Source organism: Dipteris shenzhenensis, chromosome 15 (genome assembly GCF_047967505.1).
Source record: "Dipteris shenzhenensis isolate YYH24624 ecotype China chromosome 15, Dip_SZ_1.0, whole genome shotgun sequence".
In the NCBI taxonomy this organism is placed as follows: Eukaryota; Viridiplantae; Streptophyta; class Polypodiopsida; order Gleicheniales; family Dipteridaceae; genus Dipteris; species Dipteris shenzhenensis.
The window spans coordinates 6,418,231-6,433,323 of NC_141610.1; positions in this window are offsets into that span (position 1 = coordinate 6,418,231).

Here is a 15,093-nt window from a genome sequence, read left to right on the forward strand (position 1 = left end):
ATGGCCATCTTAATTGATTTTTATTTATTTATACAAAATAGTTGACTTTTATAAAGTCCAGTTACAAGAAATGGCCATCACTCAGGGCAGAAACACCCGTGGCCTACACTGCAGTAGCAATACGATAGTAACACCAACAACCAGCCAAAGTCGATGGGATCTGAGCAGTATCCCCAAGCAACACCAGATGCCAATCAACTACCACCGCGCTATCTCCCACCAAACCCGCTGTAAAAATTGCATGCTCAAGCCTTCTCCACAACTCGTTACTTCAAGGGCAGCCTGCTCCGAATCGGCCCATGTGTCATCTTCCACAGGAAAAACTTAAACTTCCCGGTAAAGAAGAATTCCAAATCTCCTCGAACCGGGTTCTCCACCACCCCCGGGCTTCTACGAGTTTTACATTTGCCATTAAAATCCTGGCCACCCACATGATTCTTAAGCAGCTCCCTATAGCAGATCCTGGGAGCTACCTTAGTCGCAATACGCCCTATCACCCAATAGCAATCCCTCCATTGCAGAGAAGGGCATAAATCCGTTGGCTACAACTGTGGCACACTGGCCACTACATTCAAAAGAAAGGCCGCTTCAATCTGTGTGAGACCAAGCTCCTGCACAACTCTATTCAGTGGCTTCCAGAATAATTGTTTCTAGCCCCATAAATTCAGCTAGCACTAAACCCCTTTCCTGTACAAAGACCTGGCCCTTCGAATGTTGAAAGCAGCCAGTGGCCCTTCGAATGTTGAAAGCAGCCAGTGGCTTCCCCTCCACAGCTGTGGCTAGACCCCACCAGATGTTCTCCGTCAGACTGGCGTCACCTCTGAACTCCCTCTGCCTTTCCACCTTAGCATCAGCATACATTGCTTCCAAGCTTCAATCAGCCTTAAAATTAGTTCAGAGCCTCTGACTTTCAGGGGAAACCAAGACACTATCTTATCGTACCACGAGATATTATGCCAGCTTCCAACTTCCTTCCCATTACTTTTGTTCACAAAATCACAAAGCACCTTCAACCATGGTGCTGAATATTTTAGGAGGTTGGGAAGCCACTTGGCAATTAGACATAGATTTTGAAACTGAATGTCAGGAAGAGCAAGCCCCCCCTGATTCTTAGATGTCTTCAATGGATCCCACGAAATGTAATGCAGTTGCCTAATACTAGAATCTTCTACCCATAATAAGGACCTTAGCATTTTCTCTATTTCCTGCCAGTGACGGGGCATGCAATGCCACACTGAAGACACATAAGTAGTTGACGCTGCTAAAACAAGGTTAATCACAAGGACGTGTCAACTAAAACATGTTTAATCACAAGGACCCTAGCATTCCATCCCAGCTCTAGCCCACTCCACTGTTGCAACTTCAATATAATGTGACCCTTAACCCAACTAACCGGTAGGGAGGTAGCCCAATGTGGAATTGGATCCATGGAAATCTGCAAGGCATAAGTCTTCCTTAGACTGCAAATAGACATTGAAGCAATGCAAAAGCACTGAATTGCCTGAAACAGGCAGTCCACACTCGATTTAGTCTCTTCCACAACACCAACATATTGTCAGCAAACATCTGCGAATTGAATTGCTTGCCAGAAGGCAACCTGACCCCCTTCATCAAACCCTGATCCAGGCAATGATGTAACCGATTAATGGAATAGTGCAAATCGCAAATAAGAGGGGGGCCAAAGTGTTGGAATGGTCACCTCCCCATCTGTAAGCCCCCAAATGAGGAGAGCGTGGGGGAGGGAGACCTGGGACCTGTTTGCTGCAGACAAAGCTTGGCAGGGGCTGCCCACCTAGGCTGATTCATAGGCAGTAGGGTGGAGAAGAACACACTGGATGGATAGTCTACAGAAGCTTGAGGTGGAGCACGCGGGCTCGAGTCTAGAGATAACTGGCAGATAGGAGAAGGACCTTGTGGTAAGATCAGAGGACCACACCATTGGTGACACTCTGGATCTATCTCTCTTGTATTGTCTCCATAGTTTTGGACAGAAATATATTATTTTGGTGGTTTCTCTATCTGGCTGGTTCATTGTCTATTGATGAGTCTGCACATCTAATCTATGTGACGCACATTAAGTTAAGAAGTTTGTGATTCCACACCCCACACCACACTGTGTGAGCTCCTGGGCATTACTATCAGTCTTCCGCTGAGCGTACCCTCTGTTGGGTCATTTCTAACACAAAGGGCACCCCTATCTTATCAATCTTCAGAGCCCAAATCTGCCCACAATTTCTCCATTGATGCATAAAACGGCCGATGCATTGCTAAAGTCTAACCAAACCATCACCAAACCCCAGGTGTTCCAAAACCACCTTAATGAATTCCTAGGAGGTCCAATCATATGCCTTATCGAAGTCCACTCCAGCACCACACAATTCTGGCTTGAGGTCACGGCGTAGTCCAGCACCACAGAAGACACATTAAGAATTGTTTCAAGAATATCGCGGCCCTTTAAGAAGCCATTCTGCTCTCTGTCTACAATTTGCATGCAAATACTTTGAACCCTGAGTGCAAGCGCTTTAGCAATTATTTTTGCAGGGTGCTTAGGGAAAAGCTTAAGAAGCCCGGCATCCATCTCTTCAGATAGGTACCCTCGCTCAACCGAGGCGTTTGCCATGTTGACTGGATCAAATTTAAGCATGTTCCAAAAGTGCCTGAAAAATTCCACTGAGAAGCCATCAGGCCCAGGAGATTGATCTGTTTTCATTTGCATGAGTCCCTCTTCAAATTCCTGCACCGAAAAGGGATGAGCCAGCCTAGCCTTCTGCACATCGGATATCCTGGCACTAATCGGAGCTAGAAGCCTAGTCACATTCTCCTTCCAAGCTGAATCCAAGACAGGCTGTGAGCCAACAATAGCTGCCAGTTACCACCTGAAAACCTCAGCAATATGCCAAAAACTGGTAACCACCTTACCATCCTGACCTTGGGACTCTGTCAATAGATTCCTGTGCATGCTTTCTTTTAGTCGCTTGGGAGAATATTTTTGAGGGGCAATCCCCTACACTCAGCCATACTTGTCTGCTCTGAATTGTGGCCTTCTCAATCTTAGTCACCTCCATTTCTTTTATAGCAAGCTCACACTCAACCACCAGGGTAGAAACGATAGCATCCCGAGGGGAAGCAGCTAAAGCCTGAGTCAAGCTATCTCTGATCACAAGAAGCAGAGAGTCATCCCTGCGGACACGATCCCTTTCTTGCTTGGCCCATTGCTTAGCAAACAGATGAATACCCCACACCCCCACATCCCATCTAAGGAATGGATCCACCACATTCTGTGTACAACCCTTCCAAGTATCTCTACTCTAGTGACGGAACTCTTTATTCAACAGCCATCTATTGATAAATTTGAAAGGTATATCAAGGGACCTCCCAACTCCCAAGGGAATCAAAAAACTCCATAGCACAGGGGCATGATCAGATATACTTGAGCCATGAATGATCTCCCCCCCCATTGGAGCCTTCATCCACCACCCTTCATTTGAACCGTAAAATATGTGGAGTCTGACAACCCTAAAATCCTCCCCCTTTCTCCTATTATTCCCTGTAAACCCCGAGAGCCCTTCCGTGTCAAGCTCTGCAGTTTGTCAAACCCCAAGATAAGCACAGACACTCCCAGGCTTCCTTTTCTTTCCCTAGAATGGCACCATTTGTGTGAGGATGATCCTCCTAGCCAATAGTCATATTCTAATCTCCACCTATCAACCATCAAGAATATCCACCTTGAGGGCGTTCTACAGTAGGTAAGACGTAACCCCCGTGTTGGGCACACATACATTAGCTACATAGAAAGAAAACCCTCAAAGCAATGAATCAACCCAGAGGGTGACGAGAAAGTTCCTACAAATTAACAGTATCATGGACCACAATCACTACCCCCCTGCCTCTGATTGAGCAGTTAGCTAAAACCGAGAAACCCACTTGCTTAAAAAAGAACCAGAGAGTGTCATCTCTGCACTTACATTCCTACAATAGCACAATATCTGGTCTCCTACTGTTAATTACCGCCATGCAACACTTCTGCTTATACTTATTATAGCATCCTCTCAAGTTCCATGAAATCACACTCACCTTAGCTGGCTGGCCAACATCCTTACTGTGTGAGAGCTTTAACGGCATTGCGAAGGTAATGGAAACAATTCTCCTTGCTAGTCTTCTGACATCTTGTGTCATCCTTAATCCTCTTAGGAAAAGTTCGGGCGGCGACCTTCTGGTTCCCCTCACTAGTAATGTTCTTGTTTTGAACTTCCAAGATCCTCTTGTGGTGATTTGCATCCGGTATCTGCACTTCGACCGACTCAGCGCCCTCAGCCACTTGCAGGGGTACATCCGCCAAGACCTGCAGACCCTCCTTAGCATTCTCCACTGATCTGATCGGAGCACTATTGGCCACTTCTAGTAAACCCTTACCAGAGCAGGCCTCCACGCCCTCAGCCTGCATCGTCTCTGCTTTCTACGATGCATCATCTTGCGGCATAACCTGAGCATCCACACCCTGCTCTTGCTGATCACCCACCTTTGCCTTAGACTCCACCTTACTAGAAGGTTTCTCCATGAATGGATGACACTCTAGAAATCGGCAACCCTGTCCTTTTTGGAAATGAACTTCCATGGATTGAAAGATTTGGTCGTCTCTGCCTTGGGGCTCCTTTCCTCCTCGATCAAGTTGGCTCGTTGGTTCCACCACCACCAAACCTAGGCTCTCAACCCCATGGTTTCCATTGTATGGATGACTTTCCCTCTAGGAACCCAAAGACTATATCTCAAGTGCATTGACCCTCTCCTAAGGACGATTGAGCGCGTCATGAACCTCCCCATCCGTCGGCCCTCTAGCAAGTTTGGTCATGTCTGCCTTTTGTGGATAGTCTTAAGCAAAATGCTGTGTTTCTTTGCAGATGTAGCAAGCATTGGGGTATGGACCGAAACGCACATGCTGATGTAACACACCACCATCCAGTAAGGCAATCTGCATGAAATCAAATTTTGTAAGTAGTCCTTTTTGAGCTTTGAGATAAGAATTCCATTGCCATCTTGTCATTATTAAATCATCTACACATAAAAGTACGATGGTAATGTTTTCCCCTTCAACTTTGTAGTAGGAAATGATCTACATAGCATTTTGTGTCTTAGATTAGGAAAAATGTGTCAACTTTTTACCAACTTTTGGTTGCTCACTTCAAGCCATTTAAAGTCTTCTTTAGTTTGTAGATTTTGTTTCTTTCCATTTTTCTACATGCCCTTGAAGCTGATGCATATATAGCTCTTCATTTAGGTTTTCAGGAGGTTCTGGCCAAGAAACTGCAAAGTGGCTTCTCCCTGCTTAACGAGGAGGAGTTCAGGAAGATTCTCCTGGTTGAGGTCAATAGAAGAGCCAAGGAAGTCGAACGCAAGCCCCGCTAGTTCGAATCGGGCAAGAAACACTCAGTGGTCTGCGAGCTGCAAATCAAAGACGTCCACCCCAAAATCGAGCGATTGGTTAGGGGAGGAGTGTACTTGTTCTTTACCGGTCGCATCCCCTCCCAAGATGAGCTCGCGGAGTTCATGCAATACGAATGTGACTTGCCCTCAAGCATTTAATTTGCGAGATTCGTGGGCAAAGGCTTCTAATTGGTGCAGTGCATGGTTGAAGCACTGCGGAATGAGCTTCTTGGTTGCATTTTTCTGTTCTCCGGGGCCCCGGTCCTGGTGCTCCCTTACTTTAGTATTGACCAATTCCTGTTGCATGACTATCCAGTGTGGGTGAAATTCCCCAAACCTTCCGTCATGGTTGGTGGAGAAAATCGACATTCTGGCTGCGACGCTAGGCAAGGTGCCGCAGATCCTCGCCTCATCTCGGATCGGATCCCGACTGGTAGGAAAAGAGCCTGGATCCTCTGGGGCAAATCACAGGAGATCCCAGAGTTTGTGGCGATCAAATTTTCGGAAGGTCCCTTGGTGGCGCAATGGGTTAAGTTTAGCCCATTCCCAGACGCGTGCTACGTTTGCAAACGTATGGGGCATTTTGCTAGAAACTGTCCCCTCAAAGCTACCGATACGTCCTTGGTGGTGGGGAACAAATGTGAGCCCGTGGAGGTGATTGAGGTTGGTGGCTCTAAGCCAGTGTGTGACGCTCATGGTGAGGGGGATTCGGGGGAAGTACCCCAAAAATCAAGCATGCCACGTGCGGAAGGGACATCAAAATCTCCGGACTCGATGGCTTCCAACCCTCCACCGTAGGAGCCATGGAAAATTGTGGGGACGAAGGGAAAAGCTAGGACGAAGTATCATGATGAAGAGTTAGGTGTTCCCAAGGCGGCCACATTGTTCACAGAGGTGGCGATGGAACCTTAGGCTATGGTGGTGGATTTGTGCCAAGAGTCAACCCAAGATATGACAACTAGATCCGGGCAGGCAGCGTTATTTAGAGGAAGTAAATGGTGAGTAAATGTTTGATGTTGATGTGGTGCAGTTTGATGTTTGCGAGGTTAAGAAGTAGTAATTTTCAAATTTCGAAGTGGACAATAACATTTTGAATACATGAACAACATTGAAGTGTATTTCTAGTAGTTTTAATACTGGAACAATATTGTAATAACAGCTACATAATTCGTGAAAGTATCTGGAATACAGGTAGGAAGCATTTTTGTTTTAATAATTTATAAATGGACATGAAGTCTTTCATTCGTGACAAAATTCAAGAGTGCTAAGGCGAAGAAAAATGGGAAAAATACTTGATCCACTTTGAAGACAAGTTTAAAAAGTAATGCTTTTTTGCCTATATTATAATGCATTAAAATTTCCCAAAGTTTCTTGAATACGCAAAAAGAAGAGTTCTTGCTTTAATGAATGCAAAATTTAGGACTCCTGCAAAAGTATCTTAACAATAGTTCAAAATTGAAAGTCTTGTTCATGTATCAAAAATGGACTTCCATGAAAGTACTCTAGACTATTTTAATATTTTTGAGAAAGTATTTCAAAATTGGAAGTCGTATTCATGTATCAAAAATGGACTTCCATGCAAGTACTCGAGACTATGTCTCTATTTTTTAGGAAGTAGTATTTTTTTGTAGATGATGGATTTCCACGGAGATTGTTGTAGCCACTTGTGGAGTCAGTTGTGTTGAAATCTTTTATGAATTTTTGCTCCAGTGTATTTGCCTTGCATTTTTTGTCCGTTGTTCTTAGGACTTCTGCTTTGAAATTCTTGTCGAACGTTTTGTACCTATTGACATCCAGTTTCATTTTTAAAGGAGGGTTAGCTCTATGTTGTGCCAGCCATTTGTGAAGGTCATCCGATATATCGCTTTGTTGTAGGAATGCATTGAATACAGAATATGTAATAAGGGCCCTTTGTGCCTTCTTCTTTGTCTTCTTCTTTGGTTCTCCTGTGACCAACTTGGTTTTACGGCGTAAGTGAACTCGCCAGTCAAAGGCAAAGGTGGGGTGGTGGTGCTCATCTGAAAGCACCTTTAGTCGAGAGAGGTGTGCAGAAGTTCGAAGGGCTGGTTCCTTGGTGCAGTGGTCTCGGTGGTGAATGGGTTCCCCTTCAATGTGGTCAGCGTGTATGCCCCCAACACAAGGCTAGAAAGAACAAAATGATGGTCGTCTCTAGGAGATGCAATGGAGGGCTATCATTGGATCATGGATGGTGACTTGAACTTCATCGAAAGTCGAGAGGACAGATCCCACGAGGGCACGTGATCTCTGGCAATGAACGTGAAGCCTGGGAAGATTTGTGTGCTAAAGTGGGCTTGGTGGATGCCCAAGACATCCTTTAGGGGGACTGGAAGGAGTTCACATGGAATAACTATAGAAAAGGAGACGACTTTAGAGCTGGAAGGCATGACCGATTCTACGCGTCGGAGGAGGGGTGGTGGTTGAGGAGTCCCATGCAGGGCGGGTGCATCTTTACCACGGCCATCTCAGATCATACGCCAATCTATTGGGGGTTCTCAATTCCCTGTAAGATCGACAGGTCAAACGACATCTTTTTCACCTTTAATTCTAGGCTTCTCACGTCAAAGCACTTCTGCAGGAAGATTAGGAGAGCGTGGGTGGAGGCGGCGGAGAGTGCCACGGACTTGACTTAGAGATGGGACTCTATGATATGTAGAGTTATGGCACTGGCAAAAGAGGAAGATAGAGCCGTCGAAGCGACCAAGAGAAATCAATTCAAAAGTCTCGGGTTTGCAAGAGCAATGCTGCATGTAGCCAATCATGATGCCCCTAAGGATAGGATACTCAGTACTTTGCTAGTGGAAGCAGACTTTGCGCTCCCTGACAAGGAGCTCCTTGAGGTTGAAATAGCCCGCCTTAAAAGTAGACAACTTTGGCTCGCAGTGGGTGATTTTCCTTCCAAGACCTTTTTCCAGTCGATCAAGAGGTATAGGATGCACGAGAAGATTGATAAGGTGCATGACTCTGAAGGCCGAATGGTTACGGACTTCTGGCACAGAGTAAAAGACTTTATGAGTGAGCTAAGTGCAGTAGTGGGTGAAGAGACCGCCCAAGACGAAGATTGGCAGCAAAACATTAATGAAGCCCTAAAAAACATTAGACTTTCAAAGGAAGTGGTTGGCTAGACCTTTTAGCGAGGATGAGATGGAAGAAGCCCTTAATGCTCTGGTGAATGAGAAGGCCCCTAGTCCAGATGGATTAAACTCAAAGTTTTTCAGAGCCTTCTGGGACATGATGGGGCTAGATCTGACCAATGTGGCGAATGAAGTAGTGGCAAAGGGGGCTCTCTCCATGGACGCGAATTACCAACTCATGAAGTTGTTCCCTAAACGATAGTCGAGGCTAAAAGTCAAAGACATGAGGCCCATCACCATGCTCAACACCTCCTATAAGATCTTGGCCAAGGCTTTGGATATCAGAATCAGAGACATTTGCTCCGACATCATCAACAAGGAGTAGACAGAGTTCATGAAAGGTAGGGACATCTATGAGGACATCCTGAATGTAGGCGCGGTGCTGGACTACGCAATCTCCTCTCCTCAAAAGGTGGTCATGTTTGGCATCGACCTAGAGAAAGCCTATGATTGGACCAAATTTCATACTGGCCACTCTAGAGCGTCTAGGATTCGGCCCCAATTTTGCCAGAATGGTTCAATGCTTACTAGGAAATGCAGGCACAGTCCTATGTGAATGGAGAGAGAGAGAGAGAGAGAGAGAGAGAGAGAGAGAGAGGATAACCCACACCAAGTGAGTTGCTTTTGCAACTCAATGCTAAAGTAGTCCATAACTACTATTTTCTTGTTGAGATAATGTAAAGTGAATCGTTTCAAGTAGTCCGTAAATGGGGGATGAGGCTCAATGAGACAATCCACAATCACTAATAGCAAGGGCATGAGAGTGATTGATGGTATTCAAGAAAATTAGTTTACCCACGTTCCCACTTTGAAGTAATTGTCTTTTAAAATGTTCAGTAAAAAAGTCCACATCTTTCAAATTGCTATACAAAAATAAATAAAAGTGGGTAGAGGTGGTCAAAACCTTTGTAGAGAAAGAAAAGGTTAAGGGAGTGGGCAATTGGCCAGATCTGGATTGGTATGACATGGTGGTCTCAACCTTCCCCATCCATGTGGTCAGATCGAACCTCATCACAGGGCTGGTTGATGGATGGAAGACGTGCGGATGGCATCTCGCTTGGAAGGGAAGGAAGGGACTGAGAGGGAATGGAAGCCTCCTGGAGAGCATCTGGTGGAGCTTTGCCCCGTTGAGAGATGGAGAAGTGTTTGCCCTCCATGACACCAAGAAAGCTAGAAGCCTCCACAAGAAGGGCCTCAGTGATGGAAGGACCTGTGGAACCAGAGCAAGGTGGATTGGAAGACGCTTGAAGAAATCAGGAGGGAGGTGCGCATGGCAGAAGGGGAAGTTGGTCTTATCAAGGCCACTCTGGAAAGGACTCTGGATAGCTGGCCATCGAATACCATGGTGTCTGCTAGAGCAAAGGATCAGGATGGTGGGGAAAATGAAAATCGGTAAGCTCATGTCTAGAACCATTTACCAAAAGTTGGCACACGATGGGGTTGAACAAGAGATGGGGTATGAGACATAGCCCAACATGGTGGAAGGCTAGGCTTCAGAGTGTGTGGAAAGGGTACGCCTGTGGAAAGGCAAAGTTCTTGATCTGGAAAGTGATGAACCAATGGTGTGGCTGCCAGTAAGGGCGAAGCTTGCAAAAAGAATTTGGATCAGCCCTGTCCCATCTATGGTGAGGCGATGGAGGATCTCAAACATCTGTTCTGGAAGTGCTCGGTGGTGAAGGAAGTGTGGAAGAAGTTGGAGCAGGCATTGAAGAGCGCAAGGTTGGTGAGCAAGTTCTCCTTGGGCTCCAATTGGGTACTCCTGCTCCTAGGAGACACGTGGAAGCTTCCCTCCACGTTGGTGGCTACGTGGCCATATTTAAGGGCAGTGACATGAGTATCTGGGAGATCAAAAATAGGTTGGCCTTCCAACATGGCGTCCAGCTGGGCTTTAGGGTCCTAGTCATTCTAGCTCTCATGAAATTGTACCTTCAAGACTTTGGGAGGATCGTTAGTCAGGATGACCCGATGATTAGTCAAGCTATCCTTGATGTAGTTAGGAAATTGTGGGTTGTTTAGGCTGGCTATTCGTAGTGTGGGCCCCGGGTAATATCCCCTCTTGTTGAGGGGAAATTTTTGTAGGGTCGACTGACCCCCCCTTTTTTGAATATATTATGACCTTTTTTTGGGAAAAAAAACTTGCTAATGATTGCCCATGATTTCAAAAATCTTATGGAATTTATTTGTGTTACTATGTTGTGTGCAATTTTTTTTGCAACAAGTCTGCTTTCAATGGTTTGATTTGGATTTTACTTCATCGCATAAATCTAGTTGCTATCTTAGCTTTCTTTCATGGTGGCAACTCACATACTCCGCATGTATAGTTTTTGTAACAATGATCCATTTCTTCAATCGTTGATATTTGCCACTCTAGCTTTTAGATTGCATCTTCAATATATATACTAGCACTTCTTTTTGCATGAATCTATCATTTGTGTATAGCTTGGCGCTTTCAACTTTAATAGCTTTTCTTTTATAAATATATGTGAGCCTTGTGTATGTCATGGATGACCATATTCCAACCCTAAAGAAAGCTAGTTTCATTGTCCACATTTTTCAAAGTTCCTTAATACCAAGGTAGCCAGGATGTCTTCCATATCTTTTTAAGAGTACACCATTCAAATCTACAATTAAAAATAACTCATCATGCTAATGGTTCTTTGGTTGATGAACCTAAAGGTACATAAGCCAATGTATTAATATGTGTTCTCTTCTTACCTTAATCTAAGAAACATTTTTTCATCTCTGTGAAAATCTGTGTGTAGTCTCCGACAGTAGTGACTCACGTCTTGTGGGGATCTTGGAAGAATGCCATAGGAGTCTCCACTCCCAAGTAACTCCTTGTGGGAGCTTTGCATGCATGAGACTAGCACTTGTGTCACCCAAGCAAGTGATCCCATGATATGACTAGAACAATCTTCATCATGAGTAGCTTTTCTTTGATGTTGGAGGCATACTCTTCCTCTAGCTCTAGGCATTCGGGCTTGCACTTCTTCTGATTGTGCCTTTGCCCATCGGTGTTCGCACTTTATTTTCTGCGGGGGTTATTCTTAAAGTTACTTCTTCTTGGTCATGCAACACTTTAGCACCCTTCAACCAGGGTCATCCCAACTCCCAACAACATTGAGTGCTCACATTTTGTGCTTCATCTTCACCGCCATGAAGGTCACAATAAAGTATGCCCCATTGGTTTTGCTGCAGACATGCTTTAGTATGCCCATTGGCACGACCAAAATTTGATCAAGCATTCAAATTTTGAATGCCAAAGGCTTTAGTTTGATCCTTTTTCAGACTTCATTCGATCTCAAAACTTGACATCAATCACAAGTACGGCTTCATCCCATATCATGATCTTGGTCGTTTGGATAGTTAATGTGAGTGGCATGGCTACGGGTGATTCATCAAGGACTAGATTCTAGAAGAGCTTTGTGCAGTGGGGAGCAAGTTCCATCAATTGGTCGATTTCTTTTTCTTCTTTTGAGGGTTTAATTCCCTCCTCCAATAATTTGTCATTCCTTTGGTTGTCTACTTGAATTTTTGCCATTTCAATTTGTGCTTCATTTCTTGTCCGACCTTTGCCATGGCCTTCTTTTATTTCCTCTATCAGAATTAAGGTTGTCTTGTTTTTTAATTTTTGGTCTTTGTTGGCCCTTGTAATCTTATGACTACCTTGGCATCTCTTTGATGATTACCATGCCCGCTTGAGGTGCGCATTCATCATTCTCACATGATTTTTACAATATTTCTATTGCTTCTTCCATAACCTACATCCATTTTTTCAATGGTCTTTCTTTCTACAAACTATCATGCCATACTATTCATCCTTGTTCTTTCCTTTGACATACCTTTTTTTACTCTTGTGCCTCGTGATTGACTTTGGGAGCCTACCTGCTTTTGTTGTATCAACATTCTTCAGGGTTGTGGCCTGAGATGATTGCAATGTTGTGAAATTGGCCCGATTGACACTCGTTCATTGTGTGGCCATTTGTCTTACATTTGTGACACCAAGCCTCCCCTTCTTTGAGTTGCTTGCCCATGAGTGATTTGCAGCATCGTCGTTGTTGTCCATAGGAAATTTTGAACATGGGATTGGGGATTCCCTCCCTTGGTCCCATTGAAGTTTTGTAACTTCATTCGTATTCTTGGTCCTTGTTCTCAATTTGAGATTCTTGGCAGAGTGACTTCAACTCAAGTATTTCAGTAGTCGTAGTCCTCTCTTTTGTCAACTCGTCTTTCCTTCCTTTTCTCATTTCTCTTCATAGTCCTCTCTTCTATCAACTCGTCTCTCCTGCCTTCTCTTCATTCGTCACTTCTGTCACCTCTCCAATCTTCTCTTCCGCCATCTCTCTTTCAACTTGGCCTGCTTGCTTTTACCTTCCTTACGAGAGATGAGGATCTGCTTCCTTATGCTTGCCAAAACTCGCCCAAATTTGCTAGAGCTGGGGTTCCTTGAATCTCTTGGTCACTCCCTACATCCTCCAAGCATTCAGTAGCGGTGATGGCAAACTGATCGACCTACCCACGTCCCTATGTCAAGGACTCATCTCCTGCAATGATGGTTGCTATCATGTTCAATTGTCAAGTCATGCGAACAACTATTCTCTTTGTTTGTGACTACCCCAATTGTCTTCGCCCTTTCATTTATTGGCCCCATCATCCACTGTTCTTGGATCACTCACACTCGGCTAACTTCTCTAGCATGCATGATCTACATTCCCCACCAGAATTACCAAATCTTTAACACCGAATGTGTAGATGCATGTTGTGGTTAAATCTATCATCTCGTGGCCTCTTCCTGCATCTCGGTGGCAAGGCAATTGCCATTTCTAGGTAACCAGTGAGCGACGCCCTTCCTTGAGCATTTGTGAGTCAACTATAGCAAATGTGAGGTGTGGTTCACAATGTAATGAGCAACTCAATCAAGGAAGAGAAATTCGAATACAAAGCAAATGCGAGGAGAGATTGGAAAACCATTTTTGTATTATATGGCCAAACAGCTAGATACAATAGCAATTGGATGCACTCCACACACACTAAACTTCTGCTTGGTCGGTGGACCTGATTTACTGCGACTCACAGAACTTTATACCAGTCATGGGTCTAACATTTGCCTGATAGAGGCGACAGGTACAACCTATCACCTTTACAATAATGTGGCACTATGTCACAAAGCTTGACATTGTCCATTCATGACACTGTACTTGGTATCTAAAATTCCATTGCCATGCATTTACTTTCTCCCCCTGCTATCGTTCTCCTCCTTTAATACCCCTCCTTACTTCTTTACGGGCATCTAGAAGATGTGTTGAACTAGTGGGTTCGTGGTGCTCATGGATTCTCTTGTTCCTTCGACCACTTACTCTAAGATGTCATTAAGTAGGAGCATTTGGTCAATTCGTTCTGGAGTTCTGAAATGTGAGAGTTCAATAGTTGAATAGTGGAGTTCAATAGTTGAACAACACGGTTCAATAGTGGAGTTTTGAAATGTGAGACAAAATTTGCAAGGAAATAACAGCAAGGGCATAGCTCTGCCCTTCATTAATCCTCTACACCTCCACAAGCCAAGTCTATCCCCATTGATTGCAATAATTGGTGTTGAAGAGAACGCGTCCGAATGTCTGATTGCCAAGAGGCGTCTACTTCGACCCTTGAACTGGCTTGAAAATCTCTAGATGGAGCAACCCCCCGCAGAAAGAAGGGCTGGTTGGCTGGTTGGCTACAATTATGTCGAATTTACGAAAATGAAAATGTTGTAGGTTTTGTGACAGGTTTTTTGTGAAGGCGCGGGTGTTGGATCAATGGATAGCGTCACGAGTCGTCTTGCAACGTTCATGATTCATGTCTGCACTAACTTCTAAGGAAAACGAGAACATGGTGTTCTGTCACCTGTGTGGAGCACGCAAGCACCTTTTGACCAGGAGCTTGTTAATGAGAATATTGTTTTGCGTCTCATCAGTGACCAGTCGTCCGGACTCCGGACCCAGCAGCAAATGAATCACGAGCGACGCATAAAGAATCTGGGGACGCTTGCCTTGCACTGTTGGACACACATCCAGCCTCCAGGCCCATCCAGGGTGCCCCTGTGCCACCTGACAGAGAAAGACTCGAGAGACGTTGAAACTTGACGCTGGCTTGCATCTTGCTACGGCGTGCTCGGCTCCAGGCTCCAGCCACAAAAAGAACATGAATCAACTTCAAACATTGAGATATGAGCTTGTCTCTTGACCGATGCCGTGTTAACTTAACACAGAGCTCGAGACAAGAATATAAAACAGTTGCTTTGATCAAATTTGGCTGCATATTGCATACATAATTGCAACTTGCCAAGAAAAATATTGTCCAATTGTCCACATACAAGGCAAGAATCTACCCAACGGCGACACAAAGTCAATGAGATTATCTGCACAAAGTAAGATGATATATAAAAGAAAATCGTTCTAGAAGAGCTCACAATTTCTTTAATGACAACTATCATGCCAACCTCGTTGGGCTGACCCTTTGGGGCAAACCCTTTCCCATCATA